The sequence below is a fragment of the Schistocerca nitens genome, chromosome 3, assembly GCF_023898315.1.
Source record: "Schistocerca nitens isolate TAMUIC-IGC-003100 chromosome 3, iqSchNite1.1, whole genome shotgun sequence".
Classification (NCBI taxonomy): Eukaryota; Metazoa; Arthropoda; class Insecta; order Orthoptera; family Acrididae; genus Schistocerca; species Schistocerca nitens.
Genome location: NC_064616.1, coordinates 593,877,032 through 593,900,355, shown reverse-complemented (window position 1 = coordinate 593,900,355; position 23,324 = coordinate 593,877,032). Strand labels below are relative to the sequence as shown.

General features: G+C 43.3%; 1 protein-coding gene across 3 annotated transcripts in view; it reads right to left on the bottom strand.

Moving 5' to 3' along the window:
• The window catches only part of LOC126248510 (elongation of very long chain fatty acids protein AAEL008004), a 351,103-nt gene that overhangs the window by 208,291 nt on the left and 119,488 nt on the right, over window positions 1-23,324 (bottom strand). For all 3 annotated transcript variants that reach the window (XM_049949556.1, XM_049949559.1, XM_049949557.1), the window contains exon 2: window positions 16,890-16,959. The gene's annotated coding sequence lies outside the window, so the exon portion shown is untranslated. The remainder of the gene's footprint in view (window positions 1-16,889; window positions 16,960-23,324) is intronic.

Sequence of the window (23,324 nt, the reverse complement as noted above, 5' to 3'; positions counted from 1 at the left end):
ACGAGACGTGCGGACGGCAAAGTGTTAATAGGGCGTGTGACCACCACGGACGACAATGCATGCTCTACAACGTGTTCTCATATTGGTCACAAGTTTGGTAAGGAGTTATGGCGGCAGGGCTCTCCATTCCACCACAACTGCTGGATGGTCGTTACTGCATGTGGACGTGGTGCATTACGTTTCGTCCGCAGCTCGTGGTCGTGCGGTAGCGTTCTCGCTTCTGGCGCCCGGGAACTCCCGGGTTCGATTCCCGGCGGTGTCAGGGATTTTCCCTGCCTCGTGATGACTGGGTGTTGTGTGATGTCCTTAGGTTAGTTAGGTTTAAGTAGTTCTAAGTTCTAGGGGACTGATGACCATAGCTGTTAAGTCCCATAGTGCTCAGAACCATTTGAACCATTACGTTTCCTCAACGCAATCTACACGTGCTCGATGGTGTATAAGTCGGGAGAACAGCCAACGCTGTCCATTCACACCGAATATTCTCTCTTTCCAAGAGCTCTGCATCTGCGTAGTTCGATGCAGCCGCCCATTGTCGTCCATAGAAATGAAGTCAAGGCCGGAAGAAAAGACGCACGTTGAACGGTGAGTGTAATGTATTCAAAGATTCGCAAGTTGCCGATCTGGCGTCACCTAAAAAAGACTTGCAATACGGCGGCCGAACTTCCCCGAATGGAGCCTCCCGGCCAACAATGCCGTACGATTATTTCCATTTTTGCAACATTATGCCTCCCCACACCGCTGGACCACTAAACCGATCATGTTCAAGAATGTTCCTGGGTGCACTATGTGTTCCCAACTCTTGTCATAATTATGACGGTACGACTAGCATGGTCCAACATAGTCGTTTTGGTGTCCAGGTGTTACGGTGTGCGGAGGCATAACGTTGTATGGGCGTATTGACCGCCAAATCTTTGAGCACGGTAAACTCACAGGTCAACTTTATTGTGAGACTGTATTGCTTCAACATGTGCTTCTTTCCAGGGACGAATTCTGCCCTGACTTCATTACTATGGATGAAAATGTGCGACCGCACCGAACAGTGAAAGTGGAGGAGCTCTTCTAGCGAGAGAATATTCGGTAATTGGCTGGTCTGCCCATTCCCCCGACTCAAATCCCATCGCTCACGTGAGGAATGTGTTCGGGAGATGTATAGCAGCACGTCTACATGCACCAACGATCATCCGCAGTTTCCAACTGCGCTTTTGAAGGAATGGAACTCCCTACCACAAGAAGTCATTGTATTGTATTGTAGTGTATGTTAAACGGGGGCCTAGAAACGACGGAGAGGCTCCGTCCCCGCCGCAGCCGCAGTGGTCAACAACCCCATGACGACTACCGCAGTCCATTTCACCCCTCCGCCGCCCCACACCGAAGCACTCTTTCAGGGTTATTGTGCGGTTCGGCCCGCGGCGGACCCCTTCAGGGAAAGTAATGGTGGTTTACGCGTACGTGGAGATGTTTGTGCAACAATCGCTGACATAGTGTAGCTGAGGCAGAATAAGGGGAACCTCCCCGCATTCGCCGTGGCAGATGGAAAACCGCCTAAAAACCATCCACATACTAACCCGGCTCACAGGACCTCGACACAAGTCCACCGGGCGGATTCGTGCCGGGGACGAGGCGCTCTTTCCCAGTCTCCCAGTCTGGAAAGCCGTGCGTTAGACCGCACGGCTAACCGGGCGGGCTAAGAAGTGCTTACTAACCTTGTGGTCAGCATGGGAGCTCGTTGCAGAGCATGCATCGCAGTCCGCGGTGATCACACACACTGTTAGCAGCGATGTCCTGTGGACCATCAGGAATCGCGGTGACTTTGGAGTAATTATTGTCTTCAATAAAAGTGTTATTTTTGTTCGTCCCATTGAGTATTTCTTTCAGTCACATTCTGTAACACACTGTAGCAATTCTTTCTATGTATGGTCCATGTTGAATAGAGCTACGTTACTTGGCAGTGACACATTATGCGAAAGATATTTTTTCCTGAAGTTTTCCGCACCAGTGTATTTGTGTGGAGTGTAGCCTAGTACGGAAATGGTACATGGACAATAAACGCTACGGAGAAAAAGAGAGTAGAATCATTTCAAATGTGGTGTTACAGAAGACTTCTGAAGATTTTATGGGGGAGAAGCACTTGGCGACGACACATTCGCTCAAGAATAATATTACAGCAGCAGAGAGGGCTGCTTCACGTTCTCTGTGCTGCATAAGTGGAATTATGTTCAGGAGATGCAGCGTTTACTAGCTGATGCATCGTATCGCAGGCTCAGTGCTGACCAGACGAAAAAAGTGGAGAGGGAGGGTAACAGCCTCCCGAAGAAAAGTTGCTTGTCAAAAGACACTGTTAAGTCTCATATCGTGATTGACGTTGATCATTTTTGGTGGTGTTACAGTGCTAGTTGTTAACTGAGTGTGTTGTTGTACAACGTAGGCTGTCTTCTGATTGCTGGTTAGTGTTGCCCTGCCTACCGAGGGTGTAAGGTGCCACACACAGTATCTCTCGTTTCATTCGTGCCTTGAAAATGACGGGGTGTTCACCTGTAGAAATATTTGCAGATGTCGACGACGTTAGCCAGCTGCGGCGTATATATTATTTGAACATTATGTATAGCAGCACGTCTACATGCACCAACGATCATCCGCAGTTTTCAATTGCGCTTTTGAAGGAATGGAACTCCCTACCACAAGAAGTCATTGTATTGTATTGTAGTGTATGTTAAACGGGGGCCTAGAAGCGACGGAGACGCTCTGTCCCCGCCGCAGCCGCAGAAATCGGTTGGAAACTTTCCTCATGTGAGCACGTTGTAGGTGTCGTCACCGGCGCCAACCGTGTGTGAATGCTCTGAAAAGCTAATCATTTTCATATCACAGCATCTTCTTCCTGTCGGTTAAATTTCGCGTCTGTAGCACGTCATATTCGTGGTGTAGCAATTTTAGTGGCTAGTAGTGTAACTGAGGAAAAGCTCGAAACATCAATTAGGCGTGGCAGCAGTGCTAAAATTTTCGTTTTTAAATAAACCTTGAAAACTGCATTCGTTAGAAATATTGCATTATTACAGAAAATGGAAAAAGCCATCCGTGCCATTTTAGTAACAACTCCAACAGAAACGAACAACAAACGCATGGCATAAGAAGTGGTATAGCGCTGCTGAGATAATAATGTTCCTCTCACTGTGTCATGTTTTAAGGCACGCGTGTACGTGCAGTGTGCAAGACGTGCTGCCACTTGGTCTATACCATAGTTACTGTCTGTCGTCGGTTTTACTGCAGAAGGGCATCAATCTTTGTTTCGAAACATCTTTACGAAGTGACATAGCAATGAAGTACAATGCTTCATTTGCTTTGGAAGATTAAAGATTCGTCTGTTATTTCCATCAACTTGTAGCCCTTTAGCACTGGCTATTCGTAGTGCCCAAATAGTGCTGTGACCACCGATTAGAACGTGCTTTTGAGCAGAATTTCAAAAAATTACAATCAGTGGGAGAATACTGGTAATTTTTTGTAATATTTAGTCACTTATCACTTTTCGAGAAAAGTTGCGAATGGTAGATGGATTAAGTTTTCTTTTATTTGCCTATTTAATTCAATATTTTTATTGATGCCTCTTGAGACTGAGTGGGTCAAAATTTTTCAGTCTTCATTCGATTTCTACGTTTATTACAGGACTTAATAAGAACAAAAAACCCGGAAGTCGGTTATTTTAGATACCGGTTATTTTGAGCGATTTTAACAATCACGTTAAACTGGCGTGGGAAAAAGCGATAAAACCGAAAACCGGTTGTTTCAGCGACAACTGCCATCCCTATCGGGCGGCCAAGTGGTTTGTACACGCAAAGAACTGCAATAACTTATATTCCCGTGTGGCAGTAGCGTACGATGGCTTTTATTATATTTGACGCCACAGTATAAATGTTGCCATGGTTGGTTGACTGGTTGATTTGGGAGAGGGGACCAAACAGCGAGGTCATCGATCCCATCGGATGAGGGAAGGATGGGGTACGAAATCGGTCGTCCCCTTTCAAAGAAACCATCCAGTCATTTGTCTGATACGATTTAGGGAAATCACGGGAAACCTAAATCAGGATGGCCAGACGCGGATTTGAACCGTCGTCTTCCCGAATGCGAGTACAGTGTGCAAACCACTGAACCACCTCGCTCGGTATGTTGCCATGTAGACTGTTGTAATTCATTTTATGATACTTTAAGATGACAAGAAGATCGAAACCGGCAGTAAATGAATAAACATTTCAACAGCAATTCTTGCCAGTTTTAAAATGTGACTTTAAAATTTCAGAGAATAAACTAACGTGAAAACTAATAAGGGTCCCAAAATAGGCACGGAGGTCTAGAAAACTACAAGCTATGCTTGACAGAAGATAGATTTAGATGCTACCCCATGTGAATCAGCTTGCGGCCAGACCACCTACAGAGAACATTCCACCTAGGTAGGGGCGCTTCAGGATAGAGTAGCATGGAGAGCTGCATCAAACCAGTCTTTGCACTGAAGACCACAACAACAACAAAGGGGCGCCTATTCACAGGCTAACCGTACGTGCTGCCAATAACAAATCGGACACGGTTCTTGAGTCCACAGATAGAACAGGCGTCACACAAAGGTAAAGCCCATCCACTAAGGAAAAAAACTGGCAGAAACACTGACTTTCGATGGAAACGAGTAAAAGAAACAGCTTTACTCCCATTATCCACTCGCACAGCTATAATCTGCAGACCTGTGTCCATTATCTTAGTGCCAAGTGAAATACTGATGATGGTGAATACACACTTCAATTTCCTGTCGTGTACACTATTATTCTTGTAACTTATGTTAAAGTGATGTACCAAGCGTTAATGTAACGAAGTTGTTATTATAATATCAAAACATGTTACGCAGGGTGGCCAATTTTAATTCGTAATGGGGAATAACTCAGAACAGAGATGAGATACAGCGCAATGTTTTAGATGGAAGTTGTAGATGGGAAAGAGAGTCGTGCATTGCTACTAATGGCCTTGACCGTGAACGTGATTTTCAAGGTGTTTTGGAGATTAAAGCGATTTTCGTAAACGGAAACCACAGCATTTGATTTAAGAGTTGAAAAGAGACGTATATTTTACGTGTAAATGATACATTATTCAAGGTCATGGCAATGTTCAATGAAGATCAAATAAGCAAATATGTTTTCAGTTCCAGTAGGAATTAACTAGAAATAGAGGAAGGATACAACAAATGGTGGTCATTTTGAGCATATGTTGAATGGTGAATTTTCAGGCACAAAGGGAAAGGCAGAGGAGCTCTTTGAATCAAGCACCCAAGGAATGAGAGGCGAGGAGACTCTTTCAGCGATTTGGAAGTCAATGATCTACCTTTTATTTATATTTGTTCTATCATGCAAATGTCAAATTACATTTATGCACTGTGATTTATTTATTTTTGCCAATAAACACGCCAATGAAAACTTAAAGTTCAAATCTCTCTTCGCTCTTTCCAAATCCGGCGTCATAAATAGGGGTTACCATGAAATAAAACTCAGCCTTCGAATGATCTTCGGTAAGTACCTTTACGATCATGGTTGTTCGTGAGATGCGTTATCCTTTATGGCCCTTCTGATTTGTATCTAACATTGTATTTTGTTGTATCCCTCCTCTGTTCCGAGTTAATCCCTACTGGAAACAGATGTAGTTACTTATTTGACCTTCATTGAACCTTGCCATGTCCTTGAATAATGTATCATTTTATACGTAAAATTTGCCGCTCTTTTCAAATCTTAAGTCAAATATTAGGGTTCCCATTAGAAAATCACTTTAATCTCCAAATCACTTTATAAATCAAGTTAAAGATTACGACCAGTAGTAGCAATACGTGGTGCTCTTTGCCACCTACAACTTTGATCTATGGCATTTTGTTGTATCTCGTCACTATCCCGAGTTATTCCCCATTATGGACTAAAAGGGTCCACCCTGCATACATTATTATTATTATTAATTTCCAGGCAAAGGAAATTCTAGTTAGTGTTCAGGAAACTAAACAGAGAATGCTCAAAATGGGGCCTGACAATTGACATCAAACTATGGAATACATGGAAGTCGGTGAAGATGAACGAGAACACTTGGATGTAGGGTTCTGCAAAATTAAAGTTATCTCTACATTTAAGTACTTGGCCGTCATTTTCACAAATGGAAGAAGTACCCAGGACATAACAAATAAAATTGGTCAAGGGAAAAGAGTAATTGGTCAACTTAATTCTTTGTTATGGAGTGACAAATTTACAAAGAAAACGAATTTCTTGCTACACAGGTCAATCGTAGAGATTAACACCATCTATGACGCTGAAATATGGGAGCCAACCAAAACGGAGAACAACCAATTGATTTCCTTTGAGTTGGATTTTTGGCGAAGAATTTGCCGCATCTCCAGACTGGACTGCGTCGGAAATGAAAGTACACGGGGAATTATAGCAGAAAAAGACACACGATACCGTAGGTAGCTCAATATTACATGGGTATGGCCACCTCCACCGAATGGATAATAACCGATGGCTAAGAAGGATCTATGAGTGGACACCGGCTGAGCGAAGAAAACATGGAAGACTAGAAGATGAATGCAAGATGTTAAAGATGTGATTAATTTAATGCGCCTTCAGGAAGAAGATTAGACAGGTTGGAAACTGTGGAAGTTACGCTGAGAGGCAGAAGACGACGACTGTTGTTAAAAAGCCGCACCCAGACAGTCACCCACCCACCCACCCACCCACCCACCCACACACACACAAAGAAAACCTCGTAGCTCCGTTTCGTTAAATTTTACAGGAGAAGCATAAACGGTTCTTAAAAAAATAATATCAAGTGTTACACATAAAGTCGCTACATGTATATGTATGTGGTAGAAGCCTAGTTATTGACATATTACAGAAAACCATGCACTTTCAAATCTCTCTTTGATAACACAGTTACTGGTTACTGGAACTACGACGTTTTCACAGACAGAGGGGGTTACGAGGTTCTCATCAATTTTTTGTAAAAACGAACTTTGTCGGTTCCCTACACTGCAACAAGAAAAAATGTCTAGTAAACACGGGCTCTAAAATGCTAAAACGCATATAAGAGCTATGAGCACTTTTTCGTCTTCGTTACTGTGAAACACACGTCTTATAGTGCAAGCACTTTGCTTTCCATTTTTTGGTAGGAGGGAGTATAGACCAAAACAACAAACAAAGTCCAGAAAACATTGATTCCATAATCCATACCTTAAGAGATATGAGCATTTGTACAATAGAAGAGATGTATTTTACTCTAGCATAGTTGAACAAGTGCTCATAGCTTTTCAGGTGTGCAGCTGCCCATGTTTACAGGACTTTTCTTCTTGTTTTGGTCCATAATACCTCCCCCTAAAATATGGAAAACAAAAAGCTTACAGTAGAAAATACGTGTTTGAGAGTATCGAAGATGAAAAAGTGCCCATAGCGCTTAAGGTACGTATTTTAGAGCCCACGTTTCATAGAAAGTTTTTTCTTCTTTTAGTGTAAGGAACCTGTCTCCAAAGTTTAATTGTAAATCACAGTCCTACAAGTTGGAAAATGGTATCTAGTTCAAAAATGGTTCAAATGGGTCTGAGCACTATGGAACTTAACTTCTGAGGTCATCAGTCCCCTAGAACTTAGAACTACTTAAACGTAACTAACCTAAGGACATCACACATATCCATGCCCGAGGCAGGATTCGAACCTGCGACCGTAGCGGTCACGCGGTTCCAGACTGTAGCGCCTAGAACCGCTCGGCCACCCCGGCCGGCTGGTAACTAGTGATTATGTAATATAAATAATTGTTGAGATCCAGGCAAAGATATACACGATTAAAAAACTTCGTGGCGCTGACATTAAAGCGTTAATAGCTCCACTGGCAGCGTTTTAACTTGAACGATAAACTGTTTGATGATGATGGTGATGTTTGTCTGTGTGTGTATGTCGACGAGGTTGGTGTGGTCATCAGCAAGAGCATTAGTGAAGAGGAAATTTTGTTGATACGATGAGGAAGCGGAAGTAAACAGTAATGTCATTTAAGAAATGATGTCGCGTTTCACAAGATGAGGTGCGGCGGAACTGTTCTAGCACAATGGCCGGCTTCCGTGGATGTGTTTTAAGAGTGCCGCCACTATCTGTACTGATGTGACGTCTGTTCTGATATAACGTTGTTGTATTCTCCACTGTTTATAAATTTTGGTTCCAGTGCAAACACTCATTCCTCATCGAGCCGACTGTTTCAAATCGAAAGCTCTTCGTTCACAATATCTTTAATTTTTTACGAAATAAAAATGGGTCTCGATGTAACACAAGACACATTTTCGGGCACAACATAAAACTGCTTGAAGTTATCCGTCAAATTTGACAATATTTATTTTACTTAGACCTATATTGAGTCTACCAGCTCTCATCGAATGACTCAAGTTTTTGTTTACAATTTTCTTTTTAAAAATAATGCCTAAGATTTCTAACGTTTATGGATAGTCAGAACCATCTCTTATTCGCAGTGACACAATAGGTTATGCGAGGAAAAGCTCCCAAGATATCTGAGATCCGCTAAAAAAGACTTTTGAAGCAGTTCAAACATTTCAGTGGAAGCAGGAGGCCAAAACACATCGTTCAGATAACTACACTGACTGACACAAAAAGTGAAACAACCGGAAGGGGAGGAGGTTCAAATGGCTCTGACAAGGGAACCTCCCCATCGCACCCCCCTCAGATTTAGTTATAAATTGACACAGTGGATAGGCCTTGAAAAACTAAACACAGATCAATCGAGAAAACAGGAAGAAGTTGTGTGGAACTATGAAAAAATAGGCAAAATATACAAACTGAGTAGTCCATGAGCGAGATATGCAACATCAAAGACAATCTAAGCTGAGGAGCGCCGTGGTCCCGTGGTTAGAGTGAGCAACTCCGGAACGACAGGTCCTTGGTTCGAGTCCTCCCTCGAGTGAAAATTTTACTTTCTTTATTTTCGCAAAGTTACGATCTGTCCGTTCATTCATTGACGTCTCTGTTCACTGTAATAAGTTTAGTGTCTGTGTTTTGCGGCCGCACCGCTAAACCGTGCGACTAGTAGACGAAAGGACGTGCCTCTCCAATAGGAACCGAAAACATTTGATCGCAAGGTCATAGGTCAACCGATTCCTCCACAGGAAAACACGTCTGATATATTCTTTACGACACTGGTGACGGCATGTGCGTCACATGACAGAAATATGTTGTCGACTCACCTAACTTGCACACTTGGCGAATGAGTAAAAAGATTCTTCTACCTTGCCCGATTTAGGTTTTCTTGTGGATGTGATAATCACTGCCAAAAAAGTGATGAAAACATAAGACTTTGTCACATAAACTGCAACAAATGAATGCAACAGCTTCACAGTCGCACAGTTTTCCCTGTGCTCTGTCAAAACATGTTTTTTGCGTTTTCAAATGTTTCCGTGCGTAGACCGTCAAATCCTGCATATGTCCAAGCAAATCTGAACATGTCCTGGAATTTTGGAGAGCGAAGTTGATTATGTGTGAGTGCCTGAACTTTGATAATTATCTGAAAATAAAAAATTAAACTTTTCACTCGAGAGAAGATTTGAACTAAGGACCTCTCGTTCCGCAGCTGCTCACGCTAACCACGGGACCACGGCGCTTGTAAGCTGACACTCTCCTTGATGATGCTTACCTTGCGCATGGACTACTCAGTTTGTATATTTTGCTTATTTTTTTCATAGTTCCACACAACTTCTTCCTGTTTTCTCGATTGATCTGTGTTCAGTTTTTCAAGGCCTATCCCTGTGCCAACTTATAACTAAATCTGAGGGGGTTGCGATGGGGAGGTTCCCTTGTGAGCACTATGGGACTTAACATCTATGGTCGTCAGTACCCTAGAACTTAGAACTACTTAAACCTAACTAACCTAAGGACATCACACAACACCCAGTCATCACGAGGCAGAGAAAATCCCTGACCCTGCCGGGAATCGAACTCGGGAACCCGGGCGCGGGAAGCGAGAACGCTACCGCACGACCACGAGCTGCGGACGAAGGGGAGGAGGAAACGAAATGAAGCTTCGCGGGTTTTAAGGATATGTGAAGTTATTTCAATGCTTACAAAATCGAGTCAAATTTACAAAGAACTTGGAAGTACACTATGTGATCAAAAGTATCCGGACACCTAGCTAAAAATGACTTACAAGCTCGTGGCCCCCTCCATCGGTAATGCTGGAATTCAAAATGGTGTTGGCCGACCTTTATCCTTGATGACACCTTCCACTCTCGCAGGCATACGTTCAATGAGATGCTGGAAGGTTTCTTGGGGAATGACAGCCCATTCTTAACGGAGTGCTGCACTGAGGAGGGGTATCGATGTCGGTCGTTGAGGCCTGGCACGAAGTCGTTGTTCTATAGGATTCAGGTCAGGACTCTGTGGAGGTCAGTCCATTACAGGAATGTTGTTGTCGTGTAACAACCCAGCCACAGGTCGTGCATTATGGACAGGTGCTCGATCGTGTAGAAAGATACAATCGCCATCCCCGAATTGCTCTTCAACAGTGGGAAGCAAGAATGTGCTTAAAACATCAATGTAGGCCTGTACTGTGATAGTGCCACGCAAAACAACAAGGGGTGCTAGACCCCTCCATGAAAAACACGACCACACCATAACACCACCGCCTCCAAATTTTAGTGTTGCCACTACACACCCTGGCAGATGACGTGCACCGGGCATTCGCCATACCTACACCCTGACATCGGATCGCCGCCACATTATGTACCGTGATTCGTAACTTCACACGTTTTCGAACTGTTCAATTGTCCTACGTTTACACTGTTTACATCAAGCGAGGCGTCGTTTGGCATTTACCGGCGGGATGTGCGGCCATGAAATCCAAGTTTTCTCACCTCCTGCCTAACTGTCATAGTACTTGCAGTGTATCCTGATGCAGTTTGGAATTCCTGTGTGATGGTCTGAATAGATGTCTGCCTGTTACACATTACGACCCTCTTCAACTGTCGGCGGTCTCTGTCAGTCAACAGACAAGGTCGGCCTGTACGCTTTTGTGCTGTACGTGTCCCTTCACGTTTCCACTTCACTATCACATCGGAAACAGTGGACTTAGGGATGTTTAGGAGTGTGGAAATCTCGCGTGCAGACGTATGACACAAGTGACACCCAATAACCTGACCACCTTCGAAGTCCGTGAGTTCCGCGGAGCGCCCCATTCTGCTCTCTCATGATGTCTAATGACTACTGAGGTCGCTGATATGGAGCACCTGGCAGTAGGTGGCAGCACAATGCACCTAATATGAAAAACGTATGTTTTTCGGGGTGTCCGGATACTTTTGATGACATAATGTATGAGCCTGTTTATCAGTATGACGATGTAAGAAGAGTATAGAAGTTTTTGAAATGTCGTGCTGCAAAAAAAGTGCTAAATATTAGCTGATGTGGCACTGAATCTAACCGAACAAAACTAAAAGAAGGTTTCTATATGTATGCGTCTGGTGTCTGTGATGTTGGATGTGTCCAACAGAGCAATTTGGTAATGGAGGGAAGTGTGAGGAGTTAAATTTATAGAGAGAAACCTAGGCATGAATACTGTAAGCAGATCAAAATGAATGTAGTTTGCCTAGTTATTCACAGATGAAGAGGCTTGCACAGAATAGACTAGCGTGGAAAGCTGCATGAAACCAGTCTTCAGACTGGAGACGAGGACAACAATATTTCTTCAGTGCACCATCCGTGAAATGCCTGAGATTGTAACTATCAATGTCCGATAAGTCACAAATGTATAACATGTATAATAGCAGTCCTGTGACACAAATCTGTCGCACACCAGATAATATTTAATTTGTGACATACATGTTCCTGTAGAAAGGAATCGTCAAATTTCTATAAAAGTGTTCCTATTCAACATTATACAGATACAAACGTCACTGAAACTACACCGATCTGCAAAACTCAAGGACGAGATAGATAAAGTAACATAATATATTAACTATGCGTTGGGAATGGATGAATGTGTGGGAGCATGTGCCAGAGGTTTACCAGTCGTGCATAGCATGAAGCCAGCGTGACTATAGTACCAAAGGGAGCTTTTGCCACAACACGAGGCAATTGGAGTAACGGGAAAAGACAGTGTGTGTCAATAAGAGAGCAGTTACGGTTCACTGTTTTCATTACAACATGGTCCGGAGACTACATTTGGATCACTTCACACGAAGAAGAATCATCGTGAAACCGGAAGAAGGGCGAAGTGTGACGATTGTTGTCCAGGAGTTTGGTATTCCTCACAACGTTGTTTCAGGCGCATGGGTAGCCGTCTGAAACACAGGCAATGTTTCACGAAGGGGAGGAGGTGGTACACCACGATTGACATAGCAGCAGATGACCGCTACATCGTGCAACAGGCAGGAAGAGACCCCACAGCAAACAGCGGGTGCGGTTGCAACCACATTCAACAGGATTGCAAAACACGCAATCTCACGCTCCACATTGGGGTGGCTTCTTTGCCCGACGAGCAGTACGGTGTGTTCCGTTGACACCGCGCATCGCGACACCGTTTGCAATGGTGTGAGGAGCACAGAGACTGGAACGACGAGGAGTGGGAGCGCGTGTTCTTCTCGGATGACAGCAGGTTCAGCCTGAGTAGTGATTCTCGACGTACCCTCATATGACGAGGGGTTGGAACACACAATGCACCCAGGAACATTGTCGAATATGGTCGTTTTGGGGTCCAGGTATTATGATGTGGGGAGGCATAATGTTGTATGGACGTACTGATCTCCAAATGTTTGAACACGGTATAATCACCAGTCAAGACTACTATGACACTGTATCCCTTTCCCATTTGCGTTGTTTCTGGGGTGTACTCGGCCCTGACTTCATTTTTTTGGATGAAAATGCGCAATCGTTTCCAACAGCGCAAGTGGCGGAGCTCTTGGAACGAGAGGTTATTTGGCGAATGGATCGGCCTGGCCTTTCACCTGACCTAAATCCCATCGAGCACGCTTGGCAAGCGTTGGGGAGATGTATTGGCACTGAGCACTATGGGACTTAACATCTCAGGTCATCAGACCCCCAGAACTTAGAACTACTTAAACCTAACTAACCTAAGGACATCACACACATCCATGCCAGAGGCAGGATTCGAACCTGCGACCGTAGCAGTCGCGCGGTTCCGGACTGAGGCGCCTAGAACCGCGCGGCCACAGCGGCCGGCAGGAGATGTATTGAAGCACGTCCACATACACCAACGACCATACAGCAGTTGTCAACCGCACTGGTGGAGGAATGCAGCGGCCTACCATAAGAACTCTTTTCGTCTTTTTGGCCAGCATGGAAGAACGTTGCAGAGCATGCAATGCCGTTGTAGGTGATCACACACCCTACTGAAGCTACGTCCCGCCTTTTGTAACGTTTATATTTCCGTCCGAAGAGGCCTCCAAGGTCCAATAGTACCGACCGACCGCCGTGTCATCTTCTGCCGACAGGCCTCACTGCATGCAGGTATGGAGGGGCATGTGGTCAGAAAACCGCTCACCCGGCCGTTGTCGGTTTTCGTGACAGGTGCCGCTACTTCTCATTCAAGTAGCTTCTCAATTGGCCTCATAACGGCTGAGTACACCCCGCTTGTCAACAGCGCTCGACAGACCCCGACCGTCACCCATCCAAGTGCTAGCAAAGCCCGACAGCGCTTAACTTCGGCGGGAACCGGTGTTACCACTGCGGCAAGGCCGTTTGCTTGTAATGTTCACGGGACCATCATAAATACTGAAATGTACTTATTGTCTTTGAATGAATTTCTGTTCGTCTCATTGCATATGTCTTTCCTTCTGTACTATACTGTAGCATTTCTTTCTATTGATGTTCCAAGTTTCATAAAGCTATGTTACTTGGCAGTGACACTTCATACGAAAGTTACTTGCGTCCTTAAGTTTTGTGCACTAATGTATACTTTGTTTCGCGTCTTTACTCTCTAAGAAATTGTGCCCCGGTTGCTCCCCTGCTCCGTTTTCCACGAAAATAACATTTTATTTGCCCCACCCCATCTTCCCCTACCCCACATTCAGAGCGGGCAATAGCCATAACGTATTACGAGTGGGCTTTGCACGCACGATTGTGCCCAGCTGTGTAGGCGGTCTATATGTAGCTCGCGTCGATGGGAAGTACTGTAACGGCACAGGTGGTATAAATATTTCATCGACGCCCTGTTACCGCTAAGCCTTAGAGAAGGCCACGGCCACAGGCGACAGAACGGCCCATCTGCTTGTCTACGTGCAGCGCTGGCATCGAAGTTGTCTGAAATATTATGCGAAGCAGACATGCAGTGCTTCCCCCTGTCGCGCCGAACGTGAATCTCTGGCAGCAGTCAACGCCTGCGGCTAACGTGCAGCCTCTGCGCAGTCCTACGACTGTTGGTATCGCAAGCCCGGCCTCGTCGTTTGACTTCGCTAGTACGTTGCTCGCTTATTGGCCAGATTGTCGCCTGTCTATCAGACAACCTAATGGCCGCTGCACCTCTACGATAATTCTTTTTGCCTAGGCGAGTACTGAAACGGCGGAAAGGGAGGAAGGAATAGGTGGACGTGCTGTACAAAAGGAGACAATAATCTTGTTAATGTCACCTCGTTTCCATCTATAATCTCCGCCTCTGCAGCTGAGTAGCAAGCGTTTCTAACCACCATGAGAGGACCTTGGTTCAGTTCCCGGTACTACCAGAGATGTTTTCTTCGTTGGAGAACCAGATAATTCAGTCTCGTATTGCCAGTTGAGGAGCTATTTGAATGAGAAGAAGTAGCCGTGAGTTCTGGAAGCTGACAGTTTCTCTCCATTTCGCATGCGAATGATGCCAATGGCAGACGATGACACGGTAGACGGTCGGCACCTCTTACATCGCCGTTCCCCACTCTCTAATCAGAATTCCGCCTTTTCAGACCTTTGCTTGTCTGTCTAATAAGATGAGCGTGAAGTAAAGGATAATTGAGCACACTTGGGTGTGAATTTGTAACATTCTTTTACTATATCTTCTGTTGAAACTGAGTCTGAAATTTTTGGGACCAAATTATGCCATGAAACTTAAAATAAAACTTTAACTGTCATGAATACTTCAAGTTTGGACGATACTCCCTACTTGCTGGTTACTGTTAGGTCCAATTAATGGTACAATACAGTATCATTCTGCCCGAAACGCGAACGTCAATACAGCTACTCCACTGGGCTGTCAAATCATTTTACGATATCACTAGACTGTCACGCTTGTGTGCACCCGAAACTTTGCAAAATCGAAACTCATTTCTGACCCCAGTGATGCTTAATCAGTAGCTGTCGTGACTCGCAGTGGTTGTTGCCGTTATCGTATCGATCATATGTCACTGAATAGATCGAGATGCGACAACGATGACTTCACATACTGAATGGCCCGCCAGGGCAGGAGCGCCGAGCTCATCCGAGAAAAACAAACGAAACGTCTACGGACGGATACGATCGCCCGTGAAGAGAAACTGCATACTCAGCTGCAGTGTCAACCATCGTTCTGGAAACAGTCCCTTCGGTTTGGTTAATCCATTTCTACACATTATCCTTTCTTCCAGGTGTGCTAGACTACCAGAAAGGTATGCAGTTGATCCCATGAGGCAGGAGGGGAGAAGGGACTCGTTGCTGGACAACGGCTAATAAAGAATACTTGGACCTTGTGATTAACGTGTGCTCTGTCCAGGAATCTGTTGACGTAGAGGCGAATTATAGGCCCGTATCCCAGCAGATTCGAGAAGTGAAGTAATTTTCATTGGTTATGGGCGCACGTGGTCACTGCGCTTGACTGCTGTGCGGAGGGTCCATGTTCGATTCTCGATACTGTGACGGCTTTTCCCTTGGTGGGAGGACTTGAAGGGGGTGCACTCCGTCTCGTGATGTCCGGGATGTGGGGACGCACTGCCCCTCGTGATGTCGGTTAAGGAGATACTTGACCGAGTAGCAGCAGCTCCACAACGGCCGGGAGAGTGGTGTGCTGACCCCACGCCCCACCATACCACATCCAATGACGCCACTGGCAGAGGATGGCTCAGCGTTCGGTCGGTCCCGATTGATCCGCCAGGGCTTATGGACGAAGTTTATGTTACGTTATGAATGCAGGAGGGCTAACTGATTAGCCGGATCTTATTCAACTACGAACAAATATTGTAAATCTACCGCTGACTATCGCAGTGCTTGGATTTATAGGATGTGTCGCAACGCTGTTCTTATTGCATTGGCTGACAAAAAATACACAATGGAATTGGACGTACTGCCAGACAAAGAAGTTTGTACTCCTACACAGTACAACTTTTATTCTGAAGGAGGAAAACATAATATTTCGCCCAAGCGATGTTGAAGTTCCAGATGTTCCAGTGCTATTCACTTCTTTCCACGTCAGGGGAATTTCTCTGTTCGTCTAGAATGTCCTAAGAAACATCGCGCTACCATAGTGTAATGAGAAATGACAAACGTCTGGGGTTGTAGCTTGATGACTTAGAAAATGACATGAGAAGCTAATAAGTTTACAAGTTTTTACTGAGAACGAACAGTAATACTTTGAGTGACTACGTTGAAATTCGTTAATTTGAACGATATCTTTAAGTGTTAATGTTAAATTTTGGGAAAGCCCTCTTATCCATCTGTTTAGTCAGATTATTTGCTTAGTGCTATTTCCTATTAAGAATTTGTTGTAGGTGGGTTCGAGACTCTGTTAATTACACAATTTTAATTTCTCAGGGTGGTCCAAAACAGTGCACATTCCGCCGTAGAGTGAAAGACTGATTATACGTTCTCCTTTATAACTGAAACGACACGGTTCTCTATTTTACCATAAATATCAGATAGAATGTAAATGGCGGGGAAACTTACCTTGGATGTTGAATATTCCCGTGAGTCCTGCACCCTGGACGCGGCTACTCCGACTGATGTCTAACAAATCCTGCAACAGGAATATCATCGTCACTTCCCAGTTTCTGCTACACACCACGCGCAGCCGCTTCTTATGTAAGACAGGACAGTAAGCCTAGATAAGCTCGTCTTACGAGGCTCAGAACAAGCCCACTATAACGACAGTAAGTGGCGAAGCTGATACGTGCTAATGTTTCTTGCCGAATATGCAGCGTGAACCGTAATTCGCGCACACGGGCGCCGCCACGGCACGATTCGTTGCACACTAACATTACAGATATCTCCCTAACAAGATTTCGTCCCGTACAGATTTTCGGTAGAAAAGGGACGTAGAAGAAAGGTATTGTGGCAACACTGTTATCACATGTACGACAAATATCTTTCTACAACAGTGTGTCCCTGTGCTACGCAATTAAAAAATTAAACCTATTCCCAGAATTGAACTCTCGAAGTGGAGTATTGTAATCCAAAATTCTATCCTTCCACTAACTGTGCGGCACCAGCACAGCCTGTTGAATGAAGATACTTGTCGTATACGTGAATAAAGTGCTGCCGAATTGTCTTTTTCCATATCCATTTTCTATCGAAAATACGCATGGGGCAAAATTTTGGTAGGGACATTTCTGTAATGTTAGTATTTTTGTGCTGTTAGCATGCAAGGAATTGCGCTCTGGCGTCGGAGTGCGCCTATTTTGGTTCAGCATGTATATGATTTTGATACCGCAATTAAGGGCTAATTTCCGAAAGAGGTATTCTCTGGGAAGGCGTGTTGCAGATGGGATGCTACGTTACTTGTACAGGGTGAGTCACTAACTATTGCCACCTAGAATAACTTCGAAAGTATGATAGTAGCTGAAAAGTTTGTGGGACAGATGTTGCATGGGACAACTGGGGCCATGATATGACGTTGGTTTTTTGTTGCTAGATAGGGTCGCGTCAGAAATATGAAGATAAACTTTGTTTCTTTTAAATGGGATGCTACAGTTTGGTACATAATTTCTGAAAGCGGCTATCGAGACGAATCCAATGATGTGTAACAGTAAGGTCTTTGAAGGTCAGCGAAGGTCAGAAAGGTTGCATGAACGTCCATTTAAAGAAGGTGTTCGAAGTGATGACCATTGGTATCAATGTAGTGCTGCAATCTTCTTATCATTGATTGGGTGGTGTTCCTTATCGCTTCGGCACTTATTGAAGCACATGCTCTGGCAATTCTCTCTCGCATATCTTCAGGTGTAGTTGGAATGTCTTTATAAACAATGTCTTTTACGAATCCCCACAAGAAAACATCCAGAGGCGTCACGTCTGGCGAACGAGCCGGCCACGACACATCTCCTCGGCGTCCAATGCCACCTTTTTGACCGTCGTTGACCTTCGTCGACCTTCAAAAACCTTACTGTTACACATCATTGGATTCGTCTCGATAGCTGCAATCAGAAAATAAGTACCAAACTATAGCATCCCATTTAAAAAAAACAAAGTTGACCTTCATATCTCTGAAGCGACCCCACCTAGCAACAAAAAACCAACGTCATATTATGGCCCCCGTCGTCCCATGCAACTTCTGTTCCACAATCTTTTCAGCTCCTATCATACTTTCGGAGTTACTCTTGGTGGCAATAGTTAGTGACTCACCCTGTATTTCTGTGGAAATAGATAGTCACAGAAAAATTAAATCTTATCTAAAGGTAAGATACAATTCGAAATTAGCAGAAAGCAAGCAATAGCAACAACCCAGTGTTCACATCTCCGAAATATACTGCATTTATCATTTCTGAGGATGCCATAACTGCGCTGAAACATGTTTGGGTAACACAAGCAAATAACTGTTTTATGTTAGAACGCATAGCCTGAAAACTCCATTTGCTATGTGTATAGTGACACAACACAACCATCTGGAGTACTACAATTAAACTTGTAAAATAGCTTTCTATGGTCATTTTCCATTGGAGTTGCGACAGTAGCCCTTGACAGGAAATGCAACCATCATATCTTTTTTCGACTTGGATAAATTGCAGCCTTCGCCCTCTAAAGCAGCAAGGTATATGCGCACGGTATATTAGCCCAGTTGGATAATTACCTCAATAGTGCATATAATGGTGTTACGCCATAAGCCACGAGCTATGAAGTCGCATTCAGGAGCTAGCAATAATGACCAAGACTACCCCCAAAACCTCACACATCCTGGAGATGTTTAATGAGATCGCTGTCAAAACTAACCTGGATATGGACTTTAAGCACTTAGACAACATAACACTTAAAGAACTTAAACGCAGTTATCGGAAACACTGACAAGAAGAGAGTGACCAATAAAACCCGTGCAGAAAAACTACGTAAAACTTGTACAATCGTCTGGTATATCCATAACAAGGAAGCCCTTTCCATGAAAGCCTGACTTCGCCATTACCAGACAGATGTTCCTTCAGAGACCCTCTATGTCTATGCAGCTAAATCATTATCATTAACCACCAATGTCAATGCCTTCTATAAAACGGAACGACACCATCTGTGGAAAATATTCGGATCCAAGATCCAAGAAGAAATCTGGACGAGCGAAAGCTCTTAAGTACAGTCTTTCCTGAATGAACGGTTTGTTCTTATTGTACCGATAGGACTTATGAAATTTTTCAGACGTACAACATGGACGCCTCGCTACTAACCAGAAAATCTTCCAAGTGATAAACGAGGTCCGAGAAAGACGAAAGTACAGTGGCTAGCCAACACCCAGAAGGATGTCACGGAAGTCACTATTGACCTACTGGCAACTACAAGGACTACATGCAGGCGGAAGATCGATTCTCATGAGTTCATGTCCAACCAACTGAGAGGCATGAGTCTGACCCAAAAACACAAGGACACTAGACATATAGTTGCCAGTTTTCACCAAGTTGGTATTTCGTTGTCTTGTTCATAACTTCACACGTACTGGAGCCTACTAACACATTTAACCATATCGCCAAAGAGATATTTATTTTGTGCACTTTGCTTCTAGATGTTTGAATCCCATTCCACTCAGCACCGTGTCCTTCCTGCCATAACTTACACACTATCGACTTAGTACTTTAACACTTCGGTTCCACTTTTTGTCGCCTTCTCCATCGCCACTGTCATTAATTTCTCCTTCTCATTGTCAACAAATTTAATGACAGCAGTAAAACTTCATGGATGCACCGCAAAAGTAATTTCCGTTAACGCTTTCCACGCAAGTCCTGAGAGCTGTGTAGTATAGCGCGCACTACTTTGAACTGAAACATGACTTACCGAGTCAGGTGGTCAAGTTCTCGCTACGGCTAGGTCCATGGTTCTCTAATGAAAACAATAAGAAGCTGTGAGGAGACTAAATAATTGCACGATTCTTCACGAAATACTGCACGATATATTGTGTTGCGAAAAAAACTTAAAACAATAGAGGTGTGAATTAATTCATCCACGTCAGCAGAAAGTGGAAAAATCCGATACGGACAGTTAAAGAGGAATTTCCTTACTCTAAGTCGGATATAGAATACCCTCTAAAGTCCTATTTAATAGGTTAAAAAAAAAACAAACAGACCACTTGATTGGAGAATGTCACTCAAGGTTTCAAAAAAGGTGATCATGTGTAGAACAGATCCTAGACGTTAATTAAAACTATTCTCCAAATATACAAAACTAAACAAACAGTAATCAAATTTGCTGATTAAGAAAGATGTATCATGCGGTAGATACGGGCACTGTTTGATGTATTAGAGGGATTTCAGGTAGTCAAATAGTAGAAAAATAAACACGGAAACTGGACAGACTAACTTTCACCAACATAACAACAAAAGTTCAATTTTTGTATGAGAAATTAAAGAAAACGGAAAAATGAAACTAAAGACAGGAGTCTCCAAAATTAAATCTGATAGTATAGTCTAACAGTTGCAGATAACATAGCTATATCCTTAAATAACAGACCACAAGCAATCCATACTATTGAGAATCTCCATGCGATATCGGAGAAAAGTGTGCTACAAATTTCATATGGGAGGGCACACACATGGAAGGGGCCAGATCACGATTAAACCAACATTCTTTAATATCCAAATTCGTCAGATTCTCAGACAGTAGGAGAAATTATTGAACTAGCGGAGCTAAATTGGGAATCTGGGGAAAAAAAAGAATTGCAAAACTACAAAGAGTATATAAAAGCATTTGTAACAGATACATCAGAAAATCTCTGTCAGCCGGCCGAAGTGGCCGTGCGGTTAAAGGCGCTGCAGTCTGGAACCGCAAGACCGCTATGGTCGCAGGTTCGAATCCTGCCTCGGGCATGGATGTTTGTGATGTCCTTAGGTTAGTTAGGTTTAACTAGTTCTAAGTTCTAGGGGACTAATGACCTCAGCAGTTGAGTCCCATAGTGCTCAGAGCCATTTGAACCATTTTTGAAAATCTCTGTCTCAAATAGGAAAATTAATAAATTATAACACAGTTGTTTTTGTTAAAACAGAAATTCTTTCCGCATCTGCAACTATGTTGGTGGAAGATCCCAAATAAAAATCGTTGAAAAACAAGAAAGGAAAATTTTCTGGAAAATCTTAATACCGAAATGCAAAAATGAGATTTGGATAAAAAAGAAATCACAGGATATCTATCAAGTTATATCAAAGAACCACAGACACGTACTATCGGGAGACGTTATTGAAGTTTTAGGGTCACCCATATAAAACGGACAATGAAAGGGTCACATTCTTTGTGATCAATAGACAAAACCACAGCAACAGGATAACAGAAGTTAATGAAGACATAAAAGAAACCGTCAGTTATTGAAAGATCATTCAAAACAGAACGAAATTTGGAATCCTATTTCTCAAACACAAATTTACTGAGCAGTCTACCCGACCAATTTTAGGATGGCCAAAAGGACGGGGGAAGAAACTCGGTGAATGAATGAAGAGATACTGAGAGGAAAAGAAGAAAGAAGTTGCTAAAAATGTTCAAACGCGCTGCTTAGTTGGGCGAAACGAATAAAAATTATAATATTAAAATTTCCCTTAATCTACAGTTGTTACCAGTGCGCAGAATTCCGTCAAAATGAGGAGAAACTAGGGGAATCTCAATACAGACAAAATGAAACTGGAGTGGCGCACCATACAAGCAGTGGCCATGGACAGTACATTGCACAAACTCGTCGCTTACCGGAAGATGAACCGCGCGTCCTTCGACAAACCACTTCTGTCGCAAAGTCGGCACGGGATGACAACACGATCTTGCCTCCGTCGCATTGGATTTTACCTTCAGCTATAGAGAACTTTTCTGATCGCAATTCCGCAAGGTGTCACCGGAAAAAAAAATTGAAAAGTGTTGTTAGCAGGACACTTCCTTATCGGTCACTTTCCTCACTGCCAACAAAAAGGATAATAGTCTCCTGATCAGTATTTCCAATGTCGAAGTCATGACGAAAGAAAGGAGAGTGGCGGTTCCCTAAAGCATATGATTTTATTGAATGTATGTCAAACAGACCAAAATTATAATTTCAAGAAATGACGTAGCTGGCATAAAGAAAACATTTAGACTTGACTGGCTGTCATAATACCCGTAGTTGGTTCATTCTAAAGCAGTTAAAGGTGCGCTTTGTAAGTCGTGTGCGCTTTTCTGGTTACGTATAGCGCTTGGCAGTCATCATGGCGCAATCACAAGCCGTCCATTCACCATTTCAAAAAGTTTCACGAATCTGCAAAAATGTATGTGAATTCGGAATGGCTTCGAGATGCACTCGGAAATTTCGTAAATGTTATCGTAAACAAACCAAAGAGTATAGAAGAAATCGTCACCGAGAATCTTGCGACAATAGTTAAAACTAATCGCACTAAGTTGAAATCAGTTGTTTCTTGAGTAGTGTTTTGTGAATTACATGACTTGCCTTTAAGAGAAAAACCAATTCAGATGATGTTCATGATATTTTATTGCAGTTTAGAGTGCGGTCAGTTGGTGAAATATTTTGAAACTGTCCCTAAAAGTGCCCCCTATATTCATAATGGAATCCAAAATTGAAGAGATTCTGAAACTAACTGTAGAGTTTTAAGTTACACATTATTCTACAGGTTGTGCATGAGCGGGTGTATAACATAGTTTCCACATAAATTGATTTGAGCATCGATATTGTAGCTTGTGTTAGTGTTTCAAAAGTGCAAAATGTACGGAACGTTACCTGTTTGGAATATTTAATGGCAGCAAAACAAGTAATTGCAAGAACAGGTTTTGCAACGGGATAAACAAAAAATAACAGAAATTTAGGGAAAATGTAAGATCTGTAAATGTGCAAACAGATTTTACTGTAATTATACTGTTTGTTTATTTATACTATTGACCAGGTACTATAAGTGCACTGTACAAACCAGTAGGAGAAAATGATGAGCAGATAACAATCTCCTCAAAATTTCT